The 17412-nt window shown below is 42.4% G+C and overlaps 2 long non-coding RNA genes across 2 annotated transcripts in view; both read right to left on the bottom strand.

Annotated features, from left to right (window-relative positions):
* LOC136494633 (uncharacterized) overlaps positions 1-17412 on the bottom strand; it is a 201637-nt gene that overhangs the window by 146488 nt on the left and 37737 nt on the right. The gene's annotated exons all lie outside the window — the stretch shown is intronic.
* Positions 2906-4124, bottom strand: LOC136494475 (uncharacterized). The gene is made up of 2 exons (XR_010768611.1): positions 3479-4124; positions 2906-3363 (listed from the first exon to the last, which is right to left on the bottom strand). It is a non-coding gene; the product is annotated as an uncharacterized lncRNA (long non-coding RNA).

The raw sequence follows: 17412 nt of genomic DNA on the forward strand, positions 1-17412 counted from the left end.
ACTAGGGCAGTGGGTTTTGTGGATGTGCAATTCTCTCTGTGAATAAGAATCATCATGAACGCACCGAATATCTCGACACATCTGACAAACAAATAAGGCTGATGACATAATTATGTCACCCAATAACATGAAAACAACTTGATGGCATGCGCACCAAACAAATTTGTGTACTACAACCATTAGCTAGTCTTTCTTGTTCTCTAAACCGACTAGGCAGTGGGTTTTGTGCCTGCGCACTTCTCTCTGTGAATAAGAATCGTAACAAATGCACCGAATATTTTGACACTGTCCGACAAACAAATAAGGTTGATGATATAATTATGTCACCCAATAACATGAAAACAACTTGATGGCATGCGCACCGACAAATACTTTGGATTTCTAGAGCTATATGGATTTTTATCATTCATATATATGATTGTGCAATTGTATGTTGTGTACTAATCCCGACATTTCAAAACATGAGGCATGGTTTGTCTCGGTGGGAACTAGAAAACTATACTTTGGCTCATAATTTCCTTTATAGTATATTTTGTATAAAAAACCATAACCACAAGAGAGACATTCAAACTCAAATCCAAATATATCATTTTTGCATTACAAAGTTTATATATTGCCGGTTAATATTATGGGGGGACTATGGATTAGGGGTATTTCACTGGACGTTCTTAAAAACATCAATGTATTGATGGTTGTAGCTAATCCTAGAAACAATAAGTTATACGAAATAAGATTGTATTGATTTCTTATTAACCTTCTAGTGAATGGACTGTTGAAAACAAAATGTCTAGTGAATGCACGCCAATCGCATTTTCTAAAAAAAATCATTCTTCCTTTCTTGTACACAACACAAACATATTTCAACATTACTACTCTGTCATTTTAACGGATTATACCTCTCCCTAAAACTTAGATTCCACAAATAACAATGCTTGCCTTTCTTTTGGCAGATAGGAGATGTGCAAACTCAGAAATTAATATATCATGAGAACCAAGAAAATTCCGTGGGCAAACTCCAATTATGATAGTCTTCTAATAAGAACAACTTTAGATTAGAAGATTTTAGTATCAGCATGCCAAATTATATATTGGTCACAGTAAACTGTGTATGCTGTTCCATAACCTCTACAGCCAATACGGCCATCTGCTGCATACATAGCTTGATGACATCGTGAAGTAACTTGATGTGGTTTTAGGGTTGTCGACAAGTTCTGTCTGTCCTCACTTTTGAGCAATTTTATCGCCACCTACTGAGCCAAGTCAGGGTTCACGGGTCTTCTTGAAATTGATAGTGCAATGCCTGCAGAAGAAGCAGATCGGGCAGAACTTTAGTATTCAGACAACCTTGTCAACTTTACAGAGAAAACTGGATGTTTGTTCAGGCAACCCAAAAGTATAGACAAAAGTGTTACCATGATTACCTCTAAATTTCTAGCTGCTAAAACTGTAGACTATGGGGTTTCACTAATGCAATTAGAACACCATGATTTTCACAAACATAGCTATGGCTTTGCTGCTTTAGCCACAAAAGAATTATTTCTTTTGATGTAAGATACCACCTGGGGAAAGACCAACCTCATAAAAAATTAGATCACTCACTAGAAGAGTCATCTACTACGATAGACCAATTACTAAATGATAAATTTTCTTCTCTGAAACACACTAACATATATCAAATCAAGCAACTTCCAAGTGATAAGTTTTTTTCCTTTTGAACAGTATGCTTACTTCCATATGCTTCGTACAATTCATGATTTGTTCCTTACGCAATAATGGTAACATCTATCTTAGATGTTTTTTTATAAGACAATCAAGGTTGCAGCAAGTATTTAGCTCAACAAACATGGCACTGAGTAAACAGCAATACGGCACCCTTCTAAGTCTTCTTATCGTCGCTACTAATATTTCCTACAAATACAATCAGTATTTGCAAATATTATACCTTTGTTGCATTTCTAGTATATTGGATAATTGACCGAGAGTCTAACATAGGGATATGTTAAGTCCCTGGGAAAGAGGAAGCTGACCGGTGGACCCCTGACCGATGCCCATAGATGGCTCGGGGGCTATACGCATCAGGTACGCTTGCGCGCACCCTTTGGAAGGAGTTAGGGCGAGCCCGAGTGCCCCGCTACTACCACCACTCAAGGCTCCCGCACACACCCTTACAAAATTTCTTTGTCTTATTTCAAATTATTATTATTATTATTGTGTGAGAACTGCTCCAATACTCCTTTTTCTAAAAATTACACACATCTCGAAGCAGTCATTCAATAAATTATTTTTTTGTTATTGCGCATGGGTCACGCATGGGCCCAGCCCTGATCCAGAAAGTCACGTGCGCAAGGTCTCGATCCCTTTTGTTCTTTTTTTTTTTGCAATTCTAGATCCCTTTTGTTCAGTGGTGGAAATCACGGGCAGCAGCCAGCAGGCGTCCATCACGAAGAGGCATTGACCTCATGCCAAATGGAGGAATGGCACCGCTGGAGCTCCTCTCCAGGAATCCAAATTCCAAATCCGCTGCCCTAGGCCTCCGCAGGGGATAGGAGGAGGGAGATGGAGGTGGTATTCCAGTGTTCGTCCACGAGGGAAACGGTGACGTGATTTCCGTCGTCCACCGATCAAGGAGCTCGGGACCTCATACATGCACACGTGACTTTCCCTCTCAATCAGGGCTGGCCACGGGCTTAGCTTGGACGGGCGAGGCCCATGCGGGATCTAGGTGCAACATAATAACAAAATTAATTTATTGAATGGGCTGCATCGAGATGTGTGCAGTTTTTAAATAGAGGAGTACTGGAGCAGTTCTCTTATTCTGAATCTGAAAAAAGTACGTGATGTAGAGGCAAAGTAAATGCTATTCACATTGGCTAAAGGTTCCTTCACAAAGAACTTCATCCATAGATTTATCGCACACAGGACATCTGTTTATTGATTAATATTGAGCGTATGCTCAGGACACGCAATTACACAGCATTTCTTGAGCCCTAAAGATTATTTAGATATAGGTCTAAACCCAGAACCTGCTGATGCAACATACCGTGTCTATAATATGTAGGATATCCTCCATATGCGTGGAAGGACATACATTTATGAACTTTAGGGATAATGAGCTGGGGGGTTGTTCATTAGGCCATTGATTTTTGATATAGGAAAAGAGCGGTGTGAATTATCAATACTGTCCATCAGCTTCCTTCCAAGATTTGTGCCCTTCGTAGAGCTTGTTCCTTCATTGCTTCCGAACGAATTCACCAGCAAGGCGGTTTCTTCAGCCATTGTTCCAAGAAAACTTGCATGATCAAAGTATGAAATAGTGCACATCATGTTCACCAAAATTAGCAGTGCCACTGTTGCAGGCTTCATCTGCGAATGTGATCGATGCCTACATGTTATGTTTCAATTCTGACAAAATGAATGGAAATTATATTGAATCCTACTGAAAGAAACTGATGTATCTCACAAAAGGAAAATGACTCACCGCATTTAGCTGATAATAGAAGACTTGTGTTGTTGATAACTAAAGATACACCGGGCACGCTATATATAGCCGTATTAATAGAGAAGTAACTGTTTAGGTGAAGAGGACACTCATGATGTTGAGCAATTGCGGTTAGGGGTGGGGGAGCTGCGAGCCATTACTTGATAATAGGTCTTGGCGCACTATTTTGCACTACAAAGTCACTACTATTGCAATAATTGGTTTTGGCAATCGGCAAGCGGTAGTGATAGCTCCTGCTATTGCTGCCAGGTCATGAACTAGCAGTTTCAGAGGTCCATCCCATGCCGTGGCAGCACCCTCCTACACCCGGCTTATGAAGACCATAGACTAGAACCCCAAACCGACTGGTACCCAATCTTCGTCGGAATATAAGAGGAGGGTCGGCTCCCAGAGCTAGAAAGGGAAAGAAAACCAGAATAGAACAGTAGCAAACCGAGAGGAACACCAAGGAGTTCCTCCCCTGGCTACCTAGCTAGAGAAGGCCAGTTTCTTACTGGCTGTAGAAGAACACCGCCGCCGACGAGCCATAGGATAGCACCGAGCAATCCCCTGCCAAACTCTCATTCTCCTCCGTTGTAACCCCCGATTTCGGGTGCTCCTAAACATGAAGAACACCTCACTGCTGGTTAGGGCCTCAATATCTAGAACCAGGATAAGCCGCTATGTCTCCCTTGGTGTTTTTGAGTATCCCGAGCCACTAGAAACCCACACATCAACTTCCAACGAATAACCACGATGCTTGCCACGCTACGAACCCGCGACAGCAGGCTTAAAATTTGGTAGCGAGTAATAGCAATAATTTAATTAAAAAATTGCAAGATTGAAAAGTAGTTCTGATCTTCCATCAGGTTGAGGTAACTATCGATTTGGTAGAGAACGACACACCGATCCAGCTTCAGATCGATCATAAAGACCCAAACCCTGCAACCTTAGCACCGCATCTCCTCTGGTTATCAACCTGTGTCACAGTCCGGTTGACCTCGATCACCAAAAATGGTAATCCCTGCTGTGAATTGAAGAACACAAGCAAGAACAAGATAAAACGCAACTCAATTGAAGTGAATTATTAGAGTACAAATAAAATAAAGGAGCCAATTTGATGCAAATATTTTTGGAGAAGCACGGTGGCTTCAAATGATTAATTAGGGTCAAGGTACAAATTGTTGTACGGTGACTCAAATCCTAGTTGGGCTAGGAATCAAGAGATCTTTGCTATAAGGGCTCCTACTTGTATGTATAGGGACCTCGGAGGGTACTATATATACACAATAAGATGAAGGCCGTATGTATCAACCAAGCCAATATAAGGGTCTCATCTAATGCTTTGACAGTTCTATTGCACCATATTCTTGTTTTAGAGCAAGAATCAGAGAGTCCTATAAAGTCAAGTAGGGTTATGAGAGAGTCATAATTACTTGCACACTTTTGGAGTTGAGCTTTTAAAAGTTATGATCCGCTCTGTCAAAATTCTAATATTTTGTCGTTCTTGATACAGTATGGTGTAAACTTATGTTATATACTTGTAATATTTTATTAAAAAATCATGTGCTGCTAGTGCATACGCAGAGGTATCAGTTTGGAACACTTGCCCTAACTTTTGCTTCACCGACAAAGTCCATGCCGCAATTTCCGGTTCAAAGCTTCTTTGGCTTTCTGCATTACTTACTGTATATCAGATTTCAAAGCTTCTTTGACAAGAACTGAAAAAGCATGCTGGTTGTTACAGCCTTTGCAGTGCATCTGTAATTTATGATTGTCGACATGAACCACGTAGACACAATAACAGATAAATGAACATACAGCCCATTTCGAGTGAAGAAAACGGTCGGAAATGGTCGTAAAACCTCTCAACCGTTTTCTACTTCTACATTTGAATACGAAAACAAAAGCGAAAGCGGTAAAGTCGGACACGAAAATGAACACGAACTTACGGAATATCGAAAATTTCAAAAACGAACTAATTCAAGCGGAATTATGTCGAACACGGTCGGTATACAAAAAATCAATACGAAATATTGACCTGTAGGACCAAGTACATAAGAATTAACAAATACATAATAATTAACAAGTCCTATAACTTTCTTAAAAAGTTTCTCCATTCGACACGATGCAAGGAAGATATGATTTTTTTAAGGCAACGAGCGCTAGTACGCGATAAATATACTGTAGACTAATCATTAATTTTTTTGAACATCTTAAAGACATCAAATGAAAAAACTAAGAACTAGAAAGTTGTAGATCTCGTCGAGTGCTGCAATTTTTATATAAAAATCATCTTCATCCGAAATCGTATGAAAAAGATATAATTTTTCTAAGGTTGGACTTGTTGTGGGCCAAATTTGGTTTAAACCGAATTTCGAAACCGAATCTCGAATTCGGGATATTCCGAATTAAAAGTAGAAAACGGTCGAAAAACTGTCTAAACTGTTTTCGTTCCGATTTCGAATTTGGTGTGTTCCGAATTTCGAACCGAATTCGAATTTGTCCGAAAATACGAATTTGATCAGATTAAATATAGAAAACGATGCAGTTCGGTACGGGATATTTCCATACCGTTTTGATCCTTACCCATTTCCCAAGGGACGCCTGACAGGAACGAAATGATTAGCAGTAGCATGTCATAGCGACCAAATGGCAGCATAAGGGTGTCTATATGCTGATTGCTGAACGCGCTTATTTGTATGCCTAAAAAAGTCTACCCTTCCATCCTTTTTCGGTTTTGAAACCAGAAACTTTATTCCGGAGACAAGAATGCCAGAGTACTGAGTACACCAGCCATCTTCAATTGTATCAGTATATATTTATAAAGAATTGATGAAATAATAGTACACCAATGTACTCAGTACACCAGTCATTTGATGAAATAATAGTAGTCACAAGAAATTTGATAGGGCACAATTTTTATTTAAAATCAACGGAAAAGTGATTCAAAAGAATTGTCATCAATGATATTTTATTGAGCTATGGCCTGGGACAATGGAAGAGGTTTGGAAATGAAATATTCCAGGTAAACAGATGAAGATGTTAAGTGGTTTATCTTTTAATCGCCTTCCTAGATTGGAAATATGGATGGTGTGTAAATGAAAGCCAAGTAATAGATCACTACTGGAATCTCGCTTTTTTCTGTGTGTGCGAAAACATACAGAAAAATGCGAATACCGTCGGAAAAATATTTTTCTGACGGTGTACCCTTAGAAAAATACCCACAAAAATATAATGACAGAAAAATAAAAATTTTCTGTGAGTTCACCGTCAGAAACAATTTCTCTGTGGGTCTCACATGCACAGAAAAATTGTTTTCGCCCAGATTAAAACTAATTTTTCTATGTGTTAATCCACACAGAAAAAAAGAAATAAACGCACAGAAAAACACATGTTTTTTTTCTGTCGGTCTAGGTGAACTCACAGAAAAATTCATTTCGCCCAGATTAAAAAAAATATTTCTGTGTAGCCAGCCTCACAGAAAAAAAGAGTTAAACGCACAAAAAAATATTTTAAAACAGTAGCAACAACATATTAAAATATATATTTTCCATACAGTAATTTCTGTGCATGACAACAAGGTTTCATTCAAATAATACATAAATACAGTACTCGAAGGGACCTTATGGATGACCACACAACCGATCAAGTATCAAGAGTACCAAAACAAGTATCACGCCCAATGTGGCTGGGCGACAAGCAAACTTCAAATGACCGACATCAAAGTTCTAAACCATCACGAGAGGATGACTAGGACACCATGATGAGCTTCACTACTGTGGTAGCGGTAGCTGCTCCTGCTGCTGCTGCGAGGAGTGCGGCGACGGAAAGGTGGCAATGGTAGGCATGGTCGGCGACACTCCTGCAGCGACAAAGAAGCAAGTGTTAGGACTAAGTTCTCTAGGTTAGGACTAAGTTCTCTAGGTTAGGACTAGGTAACTCATAAAATCCAGGAAGGCAAAGAAAAACCTAAGTCAATACCGATCGAAGCTAAGCCTAATGTAGTGTATCCCTGAGAGTATGATGCTGGATAGGACGCCGGAGCTACACCTGCAAGAAAGGCGAGGTTTGAGTCAAAAAAGTGTAATAAGGAAATTTAAGGAGTGAAACGCGCAAGGGACACAACTTGAGCAATAAATAACAAAGGAATACCTAGAGTCGCCGGCTAGAAGATCTGGTAGAGGTGTGCAGCAAGGCTGACCTATGACTTCCTAATCTGCTCAATGTTTTGAGCATTGGCCGCCACATCACTACGGACTCCCTGCAATTCTTCCCTGGTGGCAAGCTTATGGCAAAAGGTAATTGAAGAAAGGAAGCTTCAAGCAAGTGTTGTATAATACTTAAGTTGGAGAGCACAATATTCAGAAAGGTAGCTCATGGGAAAATGGCACAACAATGAACTCAAGTTGGGAACAAAATGCTAGTGCTGCGAATGATTCTGGTGACTGGGGAGGCTGGGGTAGTGGAGTTGGAGCTGCTGCAAAGCCAGCAGATCAAGATAATTCATGGAAAGTGCATGCTAAGGTGCCGGATAATTCCACTAATTGGGGAGGCTAGAGTAGTGGAGGTGGAGTGGCTGCAAAGCCAGCAGATCAAGATAATTCATGGGAAGTGCATGCTATGGTGCAGGACAATTCCACTGATTGGGGAGTTCATCATTTCCTAAGTTACAGAAATTATTTCACACAACCACAGAATAGCAGTGACATGCTTAAGCAAGTTGCATCATAATTAGAGCACTTAGTTGCAGCCCAAATTAGCATATCTAATTTTTCTCAAAGACTCAGTAGCCGGGGCTCAGAAACTAAAGATCTTATATGATATAGTGTAGGACAAGGTTAACTGACAGTAGCCGGGGCTCAAGTTGCATACATACTTATCCCATGGACAAGGTTAACTGGCAGACCCAAGTCCCCGATACCCTGCTGTATTGCAACAAATTCTAAAAATAAACTGTACAGTTCAATAAGAGCCAAACCTGATCCAATCTGAACAAACATTCAAGACCTAACTCTTAGCATCAATCGCAGCACAAAAACAGAGCTTGTATTAGCACATCTACCATACACTAAGAAAAACACTAAAGACAGCTATGATAGAAATCAGAGAGCATCCTATTGAAGTCAAATGTTGAGAGAATCACACTTTGAGGTGCTACGCCAATTAGCGATTTCACAAAAATAAGCTCATATTTATCAAGTGCAAGCAGTCAGTTCTTACTACTGATTTTACAATTGGGGTCATCAAAAGTTGAGAAATCAAGTGCCAATCTCAGACTCTGAAAAGGTTGGAACAATGTCAGGCCAATTCAAAATCAGTAAGGTATGCACTAGTAGAAGTGTATAGTCTGATCATAGTGGCTCATCAATGACTAATATAAAGCAAGAACTAATAAGTAATAACATATAAAGCAAGATACAGATCATGGTATGTATACCACAAACTTTCTATATCAGTTGGCTTCAGTTTATTAATTGGAAAATTATAAACACTAGGAGCATGCTTTCCTCAATTCATGTAATAAAGATGGTGATCAAATGATGTAGTATTCAACACATTGGCCTCAGATATCAGTTGCTCCTCGGTTGACCTTGAGCTTGGAGCATAAGAAACAGAGTAAGAAACAAAGTTCCAGTACCTCAACACAAGCTCAAGGTCATCAGTTCTTGGCATGCTTAATATGATATCATCATTGGCAAAGTAAGTGAGGCCTCAGCTTAACGATATGTTGGAACAATTTCCAGATACTCAATCATAGGTGGCTGCCAAGGCAAAAAAAACAGATAGAAGAAAACTAAGATAATGTGCCATGGTTTGATGACAGTCATGAGAATCATACAGAATTCACAAAAAACAAATTGCAGCCACCTCAGAGTTTATTTTTCATGTTGCATCATTGGCCAAATAGATATCAAGAGTTTGAACATCACAGTCATATCAAGAGATTGAACATTAGTGTCATAAATTCTAGATGCTTCAGCACAAAGAACCCTCACTAGAATCAGAGCTATGGACTTAAGCAAGACGCGGCTGCCACACCATAGGGTGCTCCTCCAGCGCCTAGGGTTAAGTAAACATCATCGACCAAGGCACTTTGCTCAGTTTGTAAATCGGACTAGGCATCATCATGTGCAAAATCTAGGTGACAACACACGTGTACAACAAATAAGAGGTGCACATCACACAGATCTGAGGGTGGAACAAGACAAAAGCAAATGTAAACATGTAGATCAACAAAAATGTCGCCCAGATCTAAGTATGTAAGAACATGAACCCTAATATCAGTGGATGACAAACAAAATCCACAAATGATTCAACAGAAATCACTGCACAGAGGGGTAGGAGATGGGGGCAGGTGAGATATACTGTCAGAGCACTAGAGGACCAACACAAATCCATCAGTGGAGGTTGACCGTATAGGTCAAGCGAGCTCGATGGGGAGGAAGAGGAGAGAGCACACCAAACCAGAGGAGGAAGGAGAGGCACGAAATGGGGGTGGTAACCCTAGCCCAGGCCCTAAGATGACAAGATCTCCCATGCAAGCCGAAATCATTCCCGCCAAGCATCGCGGCATCTAGGACCGAGAGGGAAGGAGAAATCGAGAAGATAGGCATGCGGGATGGCGGAGGGGAAAGGTATGGAGAGGAGCAGGCATATGGTGCGAGCCAGGAGGCAGATCTGGTGGAGGAGGGGGTGATGGCCTCACTGGTGGAGGAGGGGGTGGCCTCCGTGATGGTGGAAGAGAGGAGGGGGAGGCAGATCTAGGGGCGGCGGGTGGCAAAGCTCCTTGGTACGGTAGGAGGCAGATCTGGGGGCAGTGGCGCCGCCATCCGGCCTTGCACGGGCAGCCACCGCTGTCTTTTGAGGGAAGGTAGGGGAGGAGTTGTAGTGGAGGAGGGGGTGGTGGCCTCACCGGTGGAGGAGGGGGTGGGCGCCACGATGGTGGAAGAGAGGAGGGGGTGGCCGCTGCAAGACCTAGGAGCGATGGGAGTGCGGATGGGTGTGGGCGGCGCGTTTGGGATAGAGATGGGCGACCGCGTCTGGAGATAGGTTTAGGTTTTTTTTCTGTGTATATAGTTTTTCTGTGCGTGTATGTAGTTTTTCTGTGAGTTTTGAAAAGATCGACGGAATAATGTCAATTTTTCTGTGTGTATTGACACGCACAGAAAAATCACACAATTTTTTTGTGGGTTTTCGAATATTTCTGTCGGGATTTTTGAAACGCACAGAAAAATTATGTAACACCCAAAATTTCAGCCTTTTTGAAATAAGAAATCTCGATTTAATTATGTTATTATGTGAACATTGAAATCTAGGAAAGAAACAATTTTTGTGAAAATAAAATCAAATATAAGGTTAGTAATATGTTGATGCACTCATGCTAGAGCATTGTATTTAATATGTTGAGTGGTTTTTGATTTAAACTCAAAAGAATTCAAATCCATTTGAAAATACTTTTGAAAAACTCTAAAAATAAAAAGAAAAAGGTTTCTTCATTTCTCTTCCCCTTCTCTGTTTTCGGCCCATGGCTTTCCCCCCGCTGGCCCTCCTTGCCCCCGCGCCGGCCTAGTCCGTGCGGCCCAGCACTACGCGCCCAACCGCAGCCATGCTGCTCGGCCTAGCTCTGCGCCGGCCTAGCACCAGCGGGCAACCACCGCGCCTCCCCCTTCCCTCTTCAGTGGCTAACATCCTGGCCCCGCTTGTCAGCTCCTCCCCCTTCCTCCCGCGCGACCCACAACCGCCTGCGCCTGGCGCAGCCACAACCACCGCCCATGTCCTCAATCGTGGGAGCGTCGCCCATGGCCCGACCTCTACAAAACGAAGCCGACCCCCCCACTGCGCGCCCCCTGCTGCCCTCGCTCCCTCCTTCGCTCTCGCTGTGCACGGAAGGCACAACCGCCACGACGCCGGTTCCGCTGTCCGCCCTCCACTCGGAAGCAGCCGTCCCTAAGACGCCTCCACCCCGTTTGTCACCACGGTGAGCTTTGCCGTGCTCCCCTTTTTCTCCCTATGTAGTCTATTTCACGTTTCATGTCTTCTAGTCCATAGCCACGTGTGTTGATGACCTTCGCATCGCCGGCCATGGCCGCCACCTCGCTAGCCGCGTTCTCCGGCCACCTCTTTGGCCTTGGCGAGTTCCCCTGCTTCCGCATAATTTGATAATACCTAATAATAAAAGCTTGACTTACTAAAAATGCTAACTGCAGTAAACCAGTGTCAACTATTTTGAGCTTCATAACCCCATGTTAACTTGTTAAGTATGGGATGTACTTACGCTTGTTTATTTTCTTTATTTGGATAAAAATTTCGGATGGGTAACAGATGACAACGGGTATGAGGAATTTCCTGAGGATTTTTAGGCTTGTGGTCAACCAGTTGACCTTCCCTGTGATGAAGTCCCACAAGAGAGTTATCTTTTTTTATTCCACTGTGTGATGTAAGACTAAGTTATATTATGGATCTGATGTAAGAGACACCGTGATGATACATTATGTAATTTTTCAGCTTGTGTGTGTGACTGATCCCTGGGCACACATGAGTTTTGTGCATTCAATTTTATCCTTAAAATTGGGTGTGACAAATTGGTATCAGAGCCAGGTTAACTGTAGGACGCAAGCCTAGTTAGAAACGGTCGTTTTAGCATCTTTGTTCCTCTAGTTTCTTGCTTACTGTCTCATTCTTGTTATTTTATTAAAACATTTATGCTTTTTATACCTTAATCTATTATATAAAATTGTTGATTCTAATTCTATCTCACTTTAAATCTACAGATGTCTCATAACCCGAAGACTGTCCGCCTCAGCACTGCTGGCTACCATGCCCTGTTCACCCCACATGCTCCATAGGAGGAGAAGGAGATTGTGATCATCTCCAACGATGAGGAGATGGCTACACCGACACCTGCACCTGCTCCTACTCCAGCTATCGCACCGGTCTATCCTGTTGTAGCTACAACTGAGGAGTCACCAGCCACTTCACCTACACCTGCGCCATCCCTAGCTATCCCTGTGGTGGATGAGGAGATAGGTTGGAAGTGCAAGTACTACTTCAAGCCAGCCCCGGAGACGGCCTACTACCACACCCTCCTCACTCACGTGCTGGACGACTACTACCCCGACCTGCACGCCTCCATCAGCTACCACTGTGCAGAGTACCAGGATCCATTGGAGGCCACCTTCAGGAAGGTAGAGCTGGTGGTCACCACTTGGAACGACATCAAGAATGGACATGAGGTGGAGACTGTCCACCGAGCCACTGCTAGAAGGGCCCATGCCTTGGATGGCATGGAAGATGCAGCGCAGGACGCCTACATCTACTACCATGGTCATCGCTTTGAGGCCATGAGGGAGGATTGTTTTAGGTTCCTTCCTCGCAATGATCATGAGAGTGTTTGGCAGGTCTTGGCTCCACCAGAGAGTGACCCAACTCTTGAAGCGACAGTGCAGCATGTCCATGCCATGCAGGGGGTGGATGAAGAGGTCAAGGGAGAACTGCGTGCATCACAGAGGGCTGAGAGACGCCTCCAGAAGCAAGTGGATGAACTTCGAGCTCAACTTGGGCAGCCATCAATCTACAAGAAGAAGCGCCGGTCGTTCACCATGATTGACACCGCTCCATAGGTGTTAGGTGCCTTGATTTAGATTACAACGTCATTAGTTGGTGTTTCATATTTAGTCTTGTTTGGTCTTGTGAACTTGGATGATTAGATGTTTTAATTTATGAACTTGGTTGATTTGGAGTTTGATTGTTTGCTGGAAGTTTGTGGGCATGTCCACAACTTCCTTAGATTGGAACCTTAAGATTAGATGAAATCTTAATGCAGATGGTTTGCTTTATCTTATCTCTGCTGTGCTATTTTCTAGAGCAGCCTGTGTTCTTTATCTTGTATCTCGAAATCTGGGCTGTCAAAAATTCTAAAATTTTTGTGGAGATAACTAGACTTTTGTATCTTTCAAATGTCTCTGAAATCACATCAATAGCTGTTCAGGTTTATGAGATCTAGCTGTCACAATTTGATGTTCCTGTGCTGTCTGGAACCTAGAACAGATTCGGTTTAGCTCTACTTTTGACCATGTGTGTGTCAGAATCTGTAAAAGTGATCTAAATAAAAGTTGTTGCTGATCTCCTAAGCTTTCCAACCGTTCTTGGTACACCTCTGTTGGATCTATGAAACTCGAGTTATAACAGTTTTACTGAACTGCTGAATTTGAATCTTGTCTAGAAAATTCTCAGCATTGTTTCTTATCATTTGTAAGCTCTCTATAATTTGGAAAATCTCTAAATTTTGTGCATTTGTTGGAAAACAGATGGCCGCAAGAGGAGGAAGAGGCAGAGGCCGTGGTCGTGGACGTGATGCTCTCATAAATCCACCACCACCGCCACCTGTGACCATGGAACAAATATTGGGAATGCAAGCGCAGTTGATGCAAGCTATGATGCAGCGCTTGAACAATAAACCTGCAAGAGGACCACTGCCTGTTTAGGTCAGAGATAAGCATGGAGAGTTTATGAAGGGTCGTCCACCAGTGTTCACTCATGCCTCAGACCCTATGGAGGCAGATGATTGGTTGTGTGCTGTAGAGAAGCAACTTAACATAGCACAATGCAACGATCTTGAGAAGGTGTTGTATGCTTCTAGTCAACTCTAGGGAGCAGCTTAGGATTGGTGGGATTCTTTCCAGTATGGATGTCCCAACAATGCCCCTGCTATCACCTGGCAGGAATTCAAGGACAATTTCCGGTCTTATCATATCCCAGATAGACTCGTGGAATTGAAGCAGGAGGAATTCAGATCCCTCAAGCAAGGATCCATGACCATGGCGGAGTATCATGACAAGTTTGCTCAACTGTCACGCTATGCTCCAAATGATGTGGCTGAGGACAAGGATAAGCAACGTCGTTTCCTCAAGGGACTCTATGATGGACTGCAGCTTCAACTGATATCCAACACCTACCCCAACTTTCAGTCATTAGTGAACCGCGCTATTGTGATTGACGATAAGCGCAAAGAGATGGAAGCCAAGAAGAGGAGGCTTCAAGGGCAAGCTTCTGGAAGTAACACCCGCTCGTGTGCCTATCCCCAGTAGGGTTTTCAGCAAAGGAATCAAGGACCATCTAACTAGGGAAACTATGGTCAGTATGCTCAACGGAATCAGTTCCAGCAATGCCCTTAGTACCAGCAATAGTATGGTAATCAGCATCCCCCACAACAGACTAGCAATCCGGCAACCCGCCAGGGACCATCCAACAATGCTCTTGTGAAGAGTGGTGCACCCAATAACCCCAATGCCTGCTACCACTGTGGAGAAGTAGGTCACTATGCCCACCAGTGTCCTAAGAAGCAGAACCAACAAGCACCTTAGAACCAGACTGGCAATCAGAAGTTCAACGCCTGACCACCTCACACTACGAAGGTGAATCATGTGTCATCTGATGCAGCTTAGGAGACGCCCGAGGTCATGTTGGGTATGTTCATCGTCAACTCTATCTCTGCTACAGTACTTTTTGATTCTGGTGCTTCGCATTCTTGTATTTCCCAAGCTTTTGTTAGAATGCATAGCATACCTTTGTGTGCCATGAAAAACCCCATACTAGTAAATTCACCAAGAGGTAGTATGCCTGCTTCATATTGGAGTCCCTCAACTAGCATTTCCTTAAGGGGGTAGACTTCAAAGTGAAACCAATTGTGTTGAGAACAGCGGGAATTGATCTTATTCTAGAAATGGATTGGATGAAACAACACCGGGCAGTGATTCAGTGTCAGGAGAAATCTGTGGTTGTGACATCACTCAATGGAGATAGAATCTATGTAGAAGTGGTAGTGCAAGCTCAGCCTATAGCCATAGTGAACCAGCTAGATGATGAAGCCAATAAACAAGATCGTGTCGTGGAGGAGTTCCCAGATGTCTTACCCGATGACTTGCCAGGTATGACACCTGACTGAGACATTGAATTCATTATTGAATTATTACCTAGAACTGCACCAATAGCTAAACATCCATATAGAATGGGGGTTAATGAATTAAAAGAGCTTAAGAAACAACTAAAAGAGTTGCAAGAAAAAGGTTTCATACGCCCCAGTTCTTCCCCATGGGGGGCACCTGTGATCTTTGTGGATAAGAAGGATGGTAGTCAACAGATGTGTGTGGATTACCGTTCACTTAATGAGGTTACAATCAAGAATAAATACCCTTTGCCTAGGATTGATGATTTGTTTGATGAGTTGAGAGGAGCCCATGTGTTCTCCAAGATTGATCTCCGCTCAGGGTACCATCAGCTAAAGATTCAAAACTCGGACATACCAAAGACAACATTCACTACACGGTATGGATTGTATGAGTATACCATTATGTCTTTTGGATTGACCAATGCACCTGCATACTTCATGTATCTGATGAATAAGGTGTTCATGGAGTTTTTGGATAAATTTGTGGTGGTATTCATATATGACATACTAATATTCTCCAAGACTGAAGAAGAACATGCTGAACATATAAGGTTGGTCTTGTAAAAGCTTAGAGAACATAAGTTATACACTAAGCAGAGCAAGTGTGAATTTTGGTTGAAGAAAGTCTCTTTTCTAGGTCATGTTGTCTCCAATGGTGGAATAGCAGTGGATCCAGGCAAAGTGCAAGATGTATTGAATTGGAAACCACCAACCACTATAAGTGAGATTCATAGCTTTTTGGGATTGGCTAGATACTACAGAAGGTTCATTGAAGGTTTTTCCAAGCTAGCCATGCCTATGATAGCTCTGTTGGAAAAGAATGCTAAGTATGTATGGTCAGATAAATGCTAGGCAAACTTTGATGAGCTAAAGAAGAGATTGACTACAGCTCCAGTATTAATTCTGCCCGATTTAAGCAAGAACTTCTCTATATATTGTGATGCATCCCATTTGGGCCTTGGATGTGTGCTTATGCAAGAAGGAAGAGTGGTGGCATATGCATCTAGACAATTGAGAAAGCATGAGTTGAATTATCCTACTCATGACTTGGAATTGGCAGCTATGGTTCATGCTTTGAAGATCTGGAGACATTATCTAATTGGGCATAAGAGTGATATCTTTATGGATCACAAGAGTTTGAAGTATATCTTTACCCAATCCGATCTAAATCTGAGACAATGTCGCTGGTTAGAATTGATCAAAGACTATGATTTGGAAGTGCGTTATCACCCGGGAAAAGCAAACGTCGTAGCTGATGCACTTAGCAGGAAGAGCTATGCCAATGGATTTCAGATGACATCTATGTCAGCATAGTTGTGTGCTGTAATGGAGTATCTCAACTTGAGTTTTGTCACTAATGCAATGGAATTGGTGATAGAGCCTACATTGGAGCAAGAGATACGCAAAGGTCAATTGGAGGATGAAAAACTAAAAGAGATAGCGGAGAATGTAGTGCTTGGAAAAGCACCATGATTCAGGATGGATGAGAATGGTACTCTTTGGTTTGGAAAAAGGATATGTGTACCTGAAGTGAAGGCTATCCGTGATGCAATTCTGCAAGAGGCCTATGAGTCTGCTTATTCTATACATCCCGGAAGTACCAAGATGTATTTGGATCTCAAGGAGAAGTATTGGTGGTATGGTTTGAAGAGAGATGTGGCAGAGTATGTGGCTTTGTGTGACACTTGTCAAAGAGTGAAAGCTGAGCATCAAAGACCTGCAGGGTTGCTACAACCAATGAAGATTCCTGAATGGAAATGGGAAGAAGTTGGTATAGATTTTATCGTAGGTTTGCCCCGCACTCAAAGAGGTTATGATTCAATATGGGTAATAGTGGATCGACTCACCAAGGTTGCCCACTTTTTACCAGTCAAGACTACCTATATGGGTGCAAGGTTAGCAAAGTTGTATATGGAAAGAATAGTGTGCTTACATGGTGTTCCCAAGAAAATTGTGTCGGATAGAGGCACTCAGTTTACATTAC

Source organism: Miscanthus floridulus, chromosome 11 (assembly GCF_019320115.1).
Source record: "Miscanthus floridulus cultivar M001 chromosome 11, ASM1932011v1, whole genome shotgun sequence".
Classification (NCBI taxonomy): Eukaryota; Viridiplantae; Streptophyta; class Magnoliopsida; order Poales; family Poaceae; genus Miscanthus; species Miscanthus floridulus.